This window comes from Carassius auratus, chromosome 23 (genome assembly GCF_003368295.1).
Source record: "Carassius auratus strain Wakin chromosome 23, ASM336829v1, whole genome shotgun sequence".
Classification (NCBI taxonomy): Eukaryota; Metazoa; Chordata; class Actinopteri; order Cypriniformes; family Cyprinidae; genus Carassius; species Carassius auratus.
This window is the reverse complement of record NC_039265.1, coordinates 10,691,715-10,704,023: the sequence shown is the minus strand read 5'-3', so window position 1 is coordinate 10,704,023 and position 12,309 is coordinate 10,691,715. Positions and strand designations below refer to the sequence as shown.

At 36.4% G+C, this 12,309-nt stretch overlaps 1 protein-coding gene across 2 annotated transcripts in view; it reads right to left on the bottom strand.

Moving 5' to 3' along the window:
- LOC113041276 (proto-oncogene tyrosine-protein kinase Src-like) overlaps positions 1–10,550 on the bottom strand; it is a 53,455-nt gene extending 42,905 nt beyond the window's left edge. Inside the window, exon 1 of one of the 2 annotated variants that reach the window (XM_026199716.1) lies at positions 10,123–10,550. The gene's annotated coding sequence lies outside the window, so the exon portion shown is untranslated. The remainder of the gene's footprint in view (positions 1–10,122) is intronic. The other variant, XM_026199717.1, reaches the window with a different exon arrangement.
- Positions 10,551–12,309: the final 1,759 nt, after the last annotated feature.

Genomic DNA, 12,309 nt, shown 5'->3' with positions numbered 1-12,309 from the left:
GCCATATGGCTGATATATACACCATTGCTGGTAATTAATAGGCTGGTTTATTGCATTTGCATTCAGCGTTCCTGATTCTTCAGCAACGCCAGTGAGTCACGCTCCTACGATCTCCTGCTGTCATCTGTAAACAATCATACGAGCAAGCTTCTTTCCTGCGTCTAAATATGGTCATGGTGTGTGTGCAAAGAGCAGAGATCTGCGGTCAGGAGTATTAAAGAGAAACAAGCGTGGCTGGGGGATGTGTGATGAGTGATACTGTGAGAGAGTGGAAGAGATACACGGATCCTTTGGGGTTTATCTTTCCCTTGATGATTGCCCAAATGAAAAAGGAAAGAAGCATCTGTTTCTTTCACAGCCAGGCGTGTAGCATGTGGACAAAACTATACTTTCATAAATGACAGATTTCTTTAACTCGGTCGCCCTTTCTCACTCTTTCTGCGGCAAAGCCTCTTCCCATAAAGATACAGCCACAGAGAATCAGCTTGCAGATTAAAAATGGAGCATCACATTTATCCGGCGGCACATCACGAGAGAGAAGTGTTACTTCCAAATCTAAGCCCTTCTAAGGAAGACGGAGTCTTTGATGTGAAACTCATAGATGACCCTCTTTGCATCCTTCTGTTCTGCCAATCTTGTCACTGAAGGGAACATTTCAATGAATGTCAGCCCGGCACAGGTCAATAACTTGTAATTTGCTTGGATTCCCATGATTCAGAGCTCCTGTGTTTCTGTGCAAAGATGTTGTTAGAGCGAAAGGGTTGAAGAAATGGGTCACTTTGCATTCGGCTACTTACTAAGCCCGTAAAAAATTTGCATGTTTTCCACAGAGATTATTGGAGGAAATCTGTGGAATTTGCAGAAAGGATTTAAGGGGGGATCATGCAAAATTAAAATGCTGTCATTTATAATTTTTCCAATACAACAATAAAGTGATCATGTCCATCAATAAACAAACAAATAAAATAAAAAAGGAGTCGCGATACTGCAAATAAATTTACGAGAAAATACATTTTCTTAATATTTTAATAAATTAAATTAAATTAATTAAATCTTTTTTTTTCCCAGCAAGGATGCATTAAATTGATCAGAAAATAACATTTTAAAAATGTATATTGCAAATAGATTAGTTAATTTCCGTAAAAATATTAGTTTATGAACAAATATGAAGCAGCACAACAGTTTTCAATTTTGATAATGATAAGAAATGTTCCTTGAGTTGCAAATCAGTATATTAGAATCATCTGGATCATCTGACACTGAAGACTAAAGTAATAATGCTGAAAATTCAGCTTTGCATCTTGGGTATAAAGTACATTTTAAAATATATTCATATAGAATAGAGTTACTTCAAATTGTAATAATATTTCACTGTTTTACTGTATTTGTGATCAAATTAATGCAGCCTTGGTAAGCAGAAGAGACTTCTTTCAAAAATAGTGATGTACGTTCACCGTATTGGCAGATCACTCATCCCTGCAGCAGTTCTGGAATGCAGGCCGCATAAAGAGACGAGTCCTAACATCTTTCCATCTCTCCCACACCCAGGGCAGGCTGAAGTCACAGAGAGGAGCCCATAGGGCACACAGCCCATCATTTTACCATACATGTTATCAGTCTCCACCTTCCCTTGAGTCAGGAATGTCTTCTCTATCTGTTACCAGGAATGTGTTTTACAATATTAGCAAGGAATCATTTCTCTGCTATATCCACTGCAACAACATTAAACATCCAACCATGGGTTTCAATTGCCATTTCAAAACTTCAAACGGTTCTAAACCTTGAATCAAACCAACCAGATGCAAAAAAAGAGTTATAACATTGCAATATTTGACTTAGCACACAGAGAACCTGCCGTAGCCCCCACAACTCACCACAGCAATGCTTCCCGTATTTCTCAGAGTGGCACACCCAAAAAGATACTAAACTATCTGCACCCACATTGTACAACGCACTCAACCATCTACGGCATGAACTTTCAAGCGTGGTATCATCTCAGATGGCAAATTTGCTGTTGAAAAAAGCATTTCAAATGCATGTGATGGATTAGTGTGCCAAGTTTAAAAGAAAAACACTTTTTTTAGTTAACGAAGAAACTAACTAGTTGTTTTTTAGCCTGAACAGACTACTCACACTACAAAATGTTGTAGAATTTGGAATTAGCCAAATGCTTTTATTTCAATGAAATACAGTGTTCAATGGAATTTTTATTTGATGGAATACAGTGTATCAGTGCATGCATTCCTTGGGAATCGAACCCATGACCTTGGAGTTGCTAGCACATATTAAACTACAATTATGCTGAACAGGACGCACCTCAGAAATACTGAAGCTAACCAGAAAGTGTATAAATGGTTAAAACACAGTAACTTATGGCCTTTGCTTAAAAATATTACATTTTAAATGAATGGAATGATGGAATGGATATTTGAAAATTTTTCAAATGATAACCATATTCACTTGATCCACTGATCCATTTAGAGGTTTAGAAGAATAAATAATAATCAGCAATATTATTGATTAAACTGCAATGACATTATTGGGTGAGAACAAATCTTGAATTAAACTGAGCTGGATAATGACTCCACAACATTCACACTGATATTAAACAGAATTCAAACATTTCACAAAACTGACTTGAATAATGGCACTATTACGTTTTGTAGGGCTGCTTTACAGCTGAAATGTAATTACTGATATATCTAACTGCATTAATTCTGTTATTTTCCAATGTATTTATGTAAAGCTCTTTTGAAACAAACTGTCTTGACTTTTGGGACTGTGCTGCTATGGTCTACACCTGCCTTTTCATGTCTTCAGTTATGCTGTAACTACAATCACATTCTGCAAGCAAGTCGGGACACGACCCATTAGCACAGCGAACACTCAGAATCAGCTGATTACTAATGACTTGGAAAAAAAGACTGGGTTCCACGTGTCACCTTTGAACTTCCTCTGGAAATTAAAGAAGGAAACAGACATGAGTAAAGAAAGAAGGCTGCTGAATCTTCTCATTAAATGAAGAGGGTAGAAGAAGCCACGAGCATGGTGATGTTTCCTTCATGTACACCAAAACAATGGGCTAAAGACAAATCAGTCCGGCAATCAAATGCCCAGTGGATGATCTGTGATTCATCAAACATAACAGCCTTTGACCCTCCGCATTTCCATAACAGATTTGATGAGAGGGACCAAACAGCGCAGCGATTACCATTACAGCTCATACTACTGTTTAAATATTCAAATGGCACACAAAGAGAAGAACTTCCTTTAAAAAGATGCTCTGCCGGCGTATTCGCGTTTAACGGGGAATTCCAAGCATCTGCTGCACGAACATGTGATTCATGTGATTTTTAGGCTTTTTCTGGTTTTTAAGTCAGGGCGCCACTAGGTATTTTCCTTCAGGATCAGGAGATAATGAGAAAACCTATTTAGTATTCATGCACAAATTAACATTAAGTAGCCTGTGAACTGAGTGAACCTAACGCTAGCGTCTTTTCGGGAACTCTCGAATGAAACAAAAACCTACAACAACTTCATCTCTATATAAAACACCCCCCGAGCGGTCTCAGTGGATTGGACTATTTTTCCATGCTGAAATATGTGGGTGTATATATGCAAGACCACAACAGCCCTCAACAACCACAACACCCAGAAAGGTGACAGTATGGTGAAATGGGATCTTTGCTAGCTGTGCCACAGGATGAATTCACGAATATGAGTCTTCCTGTCTTGATATATATCAAAGATGCCGAAATCATTCAGTTATCACGTAAGATACAACAGACCACTTAATTCTAATACAAAGCAAATACATGACACATTTTTGGCAGGTTTTTTTGACAATAGATAAACATTTTGACAAATAGTATTTTTTCTTGTGAACTTGGAGTGACTATTCTACAAAATAAATGTAATTTTGTTCATTTTGTTATGGATAACAGATTACAATGGAATATGGATTACAAATTACAAATGGATTTTGGATTACGATGTAAAATATATCTGAAAGCAGCAATGACTACCAGACTATGGTTCAACAGATAAGCTATTTTTTAGATAAAAATGTCCAAAACTTAAAGTCATCAGATTTAAGTAAACAGCATTCAGATATTAATTTGGATGGCTGCACAAAGCCCTTCAAAGAGCTAACTTCAATGGCTGAGCTGAGTGGTGCTTCATAATAATACAGGCCTACTTAATAATAAAAATCCTATCTATTCTTGTTCCCCTGTCACATAACGGAAGGAGAGAACAGAGGGAGGATTGAAATGAGACATGAAGAATCTGTGGCTTCGCTTGCCGAGTTGACAGGAAGTGGCCCTGAACTCTGTGTGGAGACAGTAGCACTGTGTTCCCCAAACCGACCACCACCACCACGTCCTCCATTCAAATGACATCAGATGAGGACAGATGGGTCCACTGCCGTGAGAATTCGGGTGGTCACCCTCTTTAAACTCTTAGCAGTATACAAAAATGGGTTTTGGACACATTGAGTGATGACAATTAATAAAGTCCAGCTACAGTATATAAAGCAAAGAAGTGAGTGATAGAAGTACAGGCCATTTAATAGGTTTTCGATGGTTTAGCCAACAAAACATTGTAAAATATGCTGTCCCAAATTTATATATGGTAAAACAATGGTTTCATATGGGTAAATATAGGAAAACATATGTTTAGAACTTCAAGAACAGCATTTACAAGGTTCTCAACTTTATGCAAAGTTGTGGGTCTGGACACAACCTTTGACCTTACAAAGAACTGAATAGACTGACTTGTAGCTACATCCATCCTTCACATCCTGTTTTGAGTCCAAATGAAAGTGCCTATTTAAACTGACTGATGGTTTGATTAAGAGAAAGTTTCTGAAACAACTAGAGATCTTGTGAGTGATGATATATAGGGGTCAACTGTTTATCATCCTGGCCAATTATCGGTGCCGATATTAAGCATTTTTATGTTTATCGGTCATTTTTAAAACTGATTTGCCAATAAGACAATTTAAAAGCATTTAAATAGATTTTGCCAGAGCCCTTGTAATTCTTAATTTTGATACTAGTTTACAATTTTACACCAGATATATATGTTGGTTCAAAATATCAGTTATCGGTCTACTTGATCAGTAATAATCGGTATCAGTCCTGAAAAACACATATCGTTTGACCTCATAATGAAATATATCACAATCAACAAGTTTCAAGCTCAAAGGCAATCCAACAGTTCATGTTAAGAATGTCAGGCTAGCAAACTCCTCTCAGAGAAGAAACATCTCCTCTAAATAAGCCATTGCAGCAATCAAAGCTTTTGTAATAGATGCAACATATTATTTAGTGATAAATTATTTTAATTGTTAGTCTAGACATACACATGCAGATAAATGTATTTAGCTCAATATATGGTCACTGTGACTTCATATTCTGAATGATAATTATAAGTTTGAAATCATCTAAGAGGTGAAAAATAAATAAAAAAGCAACCAACATTTTCACAGAAAAAAACCCCTCAATTTAAGACTGAATTTGCGTAACTGTCTTTGAGCATTGGAACTAATTAATGCATAACTGGGACAGAGCAACAGAACATGTAGAGACAGCTACACGCAACAACAGAAGTTAGCCGTCTGCTGCATTAAAAATTTAACAAGATCTGTGGGTGTCCACAGCAAATCTCGGCTGCATTCTCCAAACCCAGAGAGGCCGATAGCGTGACCATTAAAAATGCAAATTTCATTGTCAATCACAAAAAAATGGCACATGATAAATCACATGTGAAGTACAAGCATCAGGGTCTTCTGTAATCTCTCCTTTTAAAAACACATTAAGGGTGGTGATAGAGTTTCCTGTGACACAGTATCTCAGCACTTTCCATAAATCAACAGATGTTTCTGAAAATAAAACATTGAATAAATAAAACAAACATATACATTTTAAAGTGTATTTATATTTTATATTATATTAGTATACATTATTTCATATTATATGTAATACATTTAATATTTACGCATTGTAAGATTTTCCAATTAAATATTATGACAATGAGACACATTCAAATTACAAAACCAAAAATGTTAATTTGTTCACCAATTACATTCAAGACATTGCAATAATTACTATCATGAAAAATATGTGTATATATGTAAAATTATTTTATATGGAAAGATTAACATTTACGGGAAATTTGGGTAAGATACTAAATAATTATTTGTATATCTCTTATCTTAGTGGCTCAAGTGATATAATTTGGACAAAAGGCTTCCCAGAATTTCAGTCTGAGGGAGTCTCCATGTTGTCCACTGGTTCTCCCGCTTTCGACTAATCGTGCCACTCATTCACATAATAGCATCACAAAAGATAAAGCCACTTTTTATTGCATGCCAATTCTCAAAGGCAGTCAACAGAAACAAGCACATCATTCATAATGGAGCCCAAAGCCCAGTGTATCACTCTTCACGGACAGAGGTTCCCAGTGAAGAGAGGACAAAGGCCCCACTGCATAGGCATGTTACCAATTAACAGGGATTTTGCCTTAAAAGGCTGCTTTTCCAATGATCTCACTTGAAGCCAACTTAAACTAAAGGCATTCACATAATCCTGAAAGGCATTAAGGCCACTTCATGGGCTCCGGACCCCTTATTCAAGAGCCCTCAATGGTGTTATGAGCACGTCTAATTAAGAGCATCAGTCCCTCCTCATGAAAACACCCATAAGGACTATCAACAGCCACGGGCAATGCAGAGAAACAACAGATGAACACACTGATGGCTAATTGCTCCAAATCACTATAAGATAAACAGCTCATTGGAATAAACACGAGTACAACAGATTTAGGGGAATACTTTAAAGTTATCAGATGCTTACTCATTACAGCGTTTCAGTTCTGAGACTTGTATTAGATTTCTTTATTGGGTTGGGATTCGAACAAACCCCCAAATCAAAAAATTGTAACGGACATGGATGTATTCTCAAATCAGCTTTTAAGTAAATGAATTATATTAGCCTACTTTTCAAAATGACTGGACTTTTACATTTTCACCTGACGGATAATAAGAAAAGGGTGGTGGACATACGCACACCTACTTCAATGAAAGAAAGAAAAAAACAATCAGAATTGAACTGAAAATCCACTCTGCCAAACCCTTAAGATTAACATTGACACTGAGACTTTTTGGCAAAGACTCAACATGGCAAAGTGCCCAAGATAACCAGGATGTACAACAACAGGACTGGAATTTTTTAAAGGGGTCATATGATGCAATTTCAAGTTTTCCTTTTTCTTTGGAGTATTACAAGCTCTTGGTGCATGAAGAAGATCTCCAAAGTTGCAAAGACTAAAGTCTCAAACCCAAAGAGATATTCTTTATAAAGGTTAAGAGTCAACCATACCCCCCTAATACAGCTCAATCTAACATACTCCCACATGTTTACGTCACAATGTGGGAAGATTTACATAACAGCGCTCAAATGTACAAACTAAGGAAGAAGGTGTAACTTTGAATCTCACTGTTGCTGCCGGCACCATGGCGTGGAGACGCTGTTTCATTGTGAAAGTGAAAATACTTTGTTTGGCTTTCCAAAAGAGGACACAACTAGAATTCAGTGGTTAAGTTCAGTTGAACCCAAATATTTAGTGTGCAGCACATTTTATGGAGGACTATTTCCTTATTCTGGGAGAACAGACTACAACGCCGGCTTTTCTAACTCACAGTCTATAAGTACGTTATAGTTTTAGTCTTTATAGTCGTTATAGTCTTTACATATGAAAAGGATTTGCCACTGATGATTCAAACATGAGTTTTGAGCAGTGTAGAGAAGCGGTTCTCAATTCCAGTCCTTGAAAGGCGGGGCATAGAGGAGAAATAATAATGTACAGTATGTAGAAAATAATGTGCTTTTTGAACCTTAAACTGCATGAATACAATCACACCAAATACATAAAATAATGTTCTTTTTAGCAACATCATATGACCCCCTTTAAAAATTAGATGCAAGTCAACAGAGAAGGTGAAAACCAAAGATAAACACAAAAATGGCTGCTTTACCAGCCACTGGTGTGCTCGGTTTTTCAAACCAAAGATGATGTGCTAAACGTTCAAGTGAGGCTGATAAAGATGCACTCTTAAAAATAAAAGTTCAGAAGAAGAACTGTTTTTTAGCAATCAGTTCTTAAAAGTACAACTTTTCTTGGTGTAAAGAACATGAATAATCTAAAGAACCCTTTTCCAGTATTAAGAACCTTTTGTGGAATGGAAAAATTCCATGGATTTAAAAAGGTTCTTCATGGAACTATCAATTCCAATAGAGAATCTTTAATGAGTGTACTCCTTTTTTATTTTTTCACACCAATGCCATAGAATAAACGATTTGGCTTCTCCAGAGAACCTTTTAGTGAACAGTTCTTAAAATAGCCATTCTTTCTTAGTCTACAGAACATTTACTCAAAAAAGAACCTTTTGTGGAATGGAAAGATTCGACGGAATTAAAAGGTTCTTTATGGAGCCATAGATGCCAAACTGAGAACCAAGGACGATTTGTTTAGTGCAAATCACGCTCTCACTTTCACTTACCTAAGTGCATTTTGCCATGAAGAATGAGGAGGCTGGGAAAAAGAAAGCACTCTGAGGACAGTAAGTGTGGGCGAGGTCTTTCTACCAAGATGAGAAGTGGTAAACTAACAAATTATAGCTCATTTCTATGCTCGAACTCCCATGATATGATTCCTAAGGCTCTTTAACTATGACTAACAGTTTTGTACAGGGAATATCTGCAAATGTAAAGCCCCCTAATCAAATGTTATTCATGCCATGCACATGTCTGAAAAAGCCAAAAAATGACCAACCCAGTCTCACAAGTATAATATTTTACAACTTGGATTTGTAAATTGTGATTCATATCGATACATACATGTAAAAATGTAAGCATTAAGGTCCACACCTCCACCTAATCTTCAGTACGGCGTGAACAGAAAACAAAAACGAACAACTGGGATCGTATGAATTCATACAAATCGTTCACAAATTTGTCAAAACATAAAATAGATGCCCTGAGTGGGTGTTGAAATGACAAGTTCATTCAAGCCGATTTATGGTGTGCTTAAATGTAAAGATGTCCAAAAATAGAAATTAGACACTCATGCCTTATGGCAATCTCAATATTTAGAGATTTGAGTCATCTTGAGTGGGAGAACCATAATCCCAAACACCACCAACAAATCAGACGAGAACTTCTCTTTAGTTCACTGAAGAGCTTCACTGGCTGGATGGATGGATGGATGGATGGATAGATAGATAGATAGATAGATAGATAGATAGATAGATAGATAGATAGATAGATAGATAGATAGATAGATAGATAGATAGATAGACTAATCAGTCTATCACTAAAAGTAGTTAATAAGGAAGTAATGACACCACTCCATCAACGACCTTTAGACTCAGATACTGTACAAATGAGAGAATAGTTGTACACATCTATAAAATGATCATAACGTTTGGTCTGAGAAATATTTGAGTTCATGTTGGAATATCTGTCATGTAATTTTGGCAATATGAAAAAAAAGTGTCTGAGACACTGTTGAGATCTGTAACTCTAAATGAGATGCGAAATTACTGGCGGGTTTTATTTCTCAGGAGAAATATCTGACAGAGTAGAGAAAAAAACGGGATCTGATTTTAAAAAATTCCTTTCCTACCGAGAGATCAGGTGACGTAAACACAAAAAAAAGGAACAAAAAAAGACAAATCCTGACTAGTCCTTGACAGACTGAGTTCGGCTAGTTTTAGTTAAATAAAACAGTTCACCACATTGCGGTAGTTTGTCAAACAAACAGATCAATAATCATACGAATTGCATCTGATTTAAATGTAAAGCATCACGAGCATTTGTTGTTGAGACACTATCTTCAGTCCATTTAACCGGAGAAAAAAACCCGGATTTATAAACATCATGGACAAATAATAATCGGCATGGACTTCGTTTTAAACAATATGCCAGAACGTTTATTGAAAGCCTATTTCAACAACCGGAAATGTGGTAAAATTCACCTTGAGCTCTGTTTTTAATCTGAACGCCCAGCAAAAAAAATAAACTAGCCTATTATTATAAAATATAACCCAGTCATACTCACCTTGTCGAGAACCACGACTGTGGTGTGAATAAAATCCTTTCGTTTTCCGGCTGCTCTGGTTGACCTTTGAGTAACTGTTTTCGCTGTATGAATGAATGAGGCTCAGCTTTCCATAGTCTATAACACCGACCGGCTCTGATAGAAGAAATGAAACTGATCGAGTCAGTGAGTGCGTTCAGTGCGCGTTCATGACGGGGGTTGCCTGGGAACGCGCACAGCTCCACGAGTCATGTAAATAACAATGTCACGCCGGTAACAACTAATATATCCAGCGTCAGCAATCATCTGATGCCTGGATATATATTTTAGGTCGTCCCTGAGAAACCGCGCACGACCGAAGGGGGAGTGAGACCCAAGACACCCATATGATGATGTGAAACTGGAAGGCAGCAGAGAGGGCAGGGCGCTTTGACGTGACACTGTTTTACTACGTTACACTTAACTAGCAGAGACAAGAGAGAGAGAGAGAGAGGGAGAGAGAAAGAGGGGGGGCATGAGGATTTAAGGTAACTGGGTCACCTATTGCTGGATCTGGGGCAAACGAAACGTCATTTCGATAGTGCTCAGTGCAAAATATAAATAAATAAAAATAAATAATAATAATAATTACATATGGTGTAGCTACATGGCTTACATTAGTCTGTGATAAATGTAAATAAATTAAAAAAATAAAAAATAAAACTAAGGTGTAAAAAGGGCAAATACTGATAAATAGGAACGTTGGGTTTGTTTTTTGAAGAAATCTGTCCTTAGTATTAATTGTTTAAAGGGTTAGTTCACCCTTAGTTAGTTCAACATTGACAGTTGCAGATTCGCAGTGGAGAAAAAATTAATAAATAAATAAAATAAATAAACCATTGGTCACGAATTAGAAATGCAAAACCAGGATTTGTACAGAAAAATGTCAGCGGAATTCAATATAAGCCAATAGGAGACAAATTACGGAAACTTTGCTTCCTTTGCTCCAGTAAACAAACATTGGTTTTCGCGAGACTCACTAAGCCTACATCATCCACCTGGAAAGGCTTCTGTCCAAAACTGTTAGCACAAGCAAGAGAAAAGTGATAACTACATTTTAAATATGGATATTTTTCTTACAAAACACCTCCATTCACTACAGGAGGCCTTTATTCTCCCCCCGGAGTCGTGTGAGGCACTTTTTGATATGGATGGATGAACATTATTGGACTTTTTAAGGACAGTTTTAAAGAAGCACCCTTATAAACCTTTGAAGAGCCAGGGTAAATTTTTTACATAACTCTGATTAGATTCGTCTGAAAGAAGGAAGTCATGTACACCTATGCCTTGAGGGTGAGTAAAACATGAACTAATTTGGATTTTGAGTGAACTAACCCTTTAGGCGAATGAATTCCTCTCGTTCACTGGAGCATTTCGCTTTGTGACAGCTGTAAGTATGAACAACTGTAGCGTGACCAGAAGTATTTGAAGGCGGGATGATACGGTGCATTTCATTGGTTAGACTGATGAACGAGTCTGTGACCTCATTGGAGAATGTAGATCTAGTGACAGACTGAGTGTGAATCGTGAACGACTCAGTGTTTTTAACAAATCCGATGAGTGAATATTTAAAAGAATAAATAACTTGTTATACCGCAAAAGACACGCAAAATTTCCCCCACCTACTGGCTTGATGTTGTAACATGCAACAAAAAACACTGAACGAACCAGAGTGAAATGATTTTAAAGATTCAAGATCAAAAAAAAAAAAAAAAAAAAAAGATCAAAAATACAGAAAAAACTGTAATATTGTGAAATATTATTACAACTTAAAATAATAGTTTTCTATTTGAGTATACTTAAAAAAATTATTCCTGTGATGCGAAGCTGCATTTCCAGCATCATTACTCCAGCCTTCAGTGTCACATGTGACATCCAGTCGATCACATGATCATTTAGAAATCATTCTAATATTCTGATTTATTATGAATGTTGGAAACAGTTCTGCTGTCTAATATATTTGATGAATAAAAGGTTAAAAACAACTGCATTTATAAAAAAAAAAAAATCTAATAATATATTTTCTTTACTATCACTTTTTATCAATTTAACACATCCTTGCTGAATAAAAGTATTGATTTTATTTAAAAAAAGAAAGAAAGAAAATTACTGACCAGTAGTGTATATTGTTATTACAAAATATTTATATTTTAAAAACATAGCTTCTTT